The sequence below is a fragment of the Egretta garzetta genome, unplaced genomic scaffold (genome assembly GCF_000687185.1).
Source record: "Egretta garzetta isolate BGI_Z169 unplaced genomic scaffold, ASM68718v1 scaffold51, whole genome shotgun sequence".
In the NCBI taxonomy this organism is placed as follows: domain Eukaryota; kingdom Metazoa; phylum Chordata; class Aves; order Pelecaniformes; family Ardeidae; genus Egretta; species Egretta garzetta.
In genome coordinates this window covers 1,874,435-1,875,525 of record NW_009258549.1, presented here as the reverse complement: position 1 = coordinate 1,875,525, position 1,091 = coordinate 1,874,435, and positions in this window count along the sequence as shown.

Sequence of the window (1,091 nt, the reverse complement as noted above, 5' to 3'; positions counted from 1 at the left end):
TACACGACTCTGTAAGTTGCTCCTTCCTCACAGGGTGCTGACGGTCTTACTTTTTCCTCTCTGCTTCTCCCCTTCTTCTGTCTTTTACAGGATGGGGCAATGGAGGGGGAAGCAAGGAAACAGCACCAGCCTGAAATTAGGCATGGGGAATGCTGCTCAGGCGGGCCCAGCCTCCATGCCATAATAATTAATACTAATACTCAGCACTTACACAGCACTTTTCATGTTCAAAGCACTTTACAAACATTAACTAATTAATCTGTCATATTAAGTGATGTCTTAAAGGGGCGGCATTGAAAGCAGAGGGCTTGTGCGTGGGCAGGAGCCCTCATTCTCCCTCTCTCCCAGGGCGCATTAACGCTTGGGTGGGTGCGAGACCCTAAAATGTTACCCTGTGTCCCTCCCGGGTCTCAGTACTCCCCATGCCAATTGCTTGCTTCTCCCAGTGCTGGCTGTGTGCTCAGGCAGGCCCTGGGTATACCAGGGTTGAGCAGGGCACTGGGGTCTTCTCCTCCCCAGCACTGAGCCCACTGAGGTCCTGGGGATGCCAGAGACTTGTGACTGAGAGGTCAGTTAAAATATTTGGGTTGGAAAAGTCCCCCTGCCCCAGTCCCAAGCCCCAGCAGTGGGGGAAGAGAGCCAGCTGGTCCTCTGCAGCACAGCAGGAGTGGAGATGCAGCAGGCAGGTCTGATGCCTTCAGCCAGGTCCCCATTGCACCCCCGCCCTGGCACCTCTCTGGGGGCAATGGCCATTCCCTGCTTTAAGGTGCTGGAGGAAAGCACTGCCCGGCCCTGCATGAGGCTGATATCTGACAGCCTCCCCTCCAAATATGAGGGACTCTCAAATGCTGGCTGGGGATGGGCAGAAGACAGGCAGCGCATCTGCAAGCTAGACTGCTGCCCCACTCAGATGGAGCAATCCTCTAGGACGGCTCTAGCAAAGGATCCAAGCTTGAGAGGGCACGCTCTGCCCAAGGGGTGCCGGCTGGCACTGGCAGTGGTGCCAGGTCTTCCCTTGCCATGGAGGCAGCATGGCTAAAGAGGGGGCTCCCTTTGGGGGACGGTACGGGGTGAGGGAGCGCTTCCTGCTG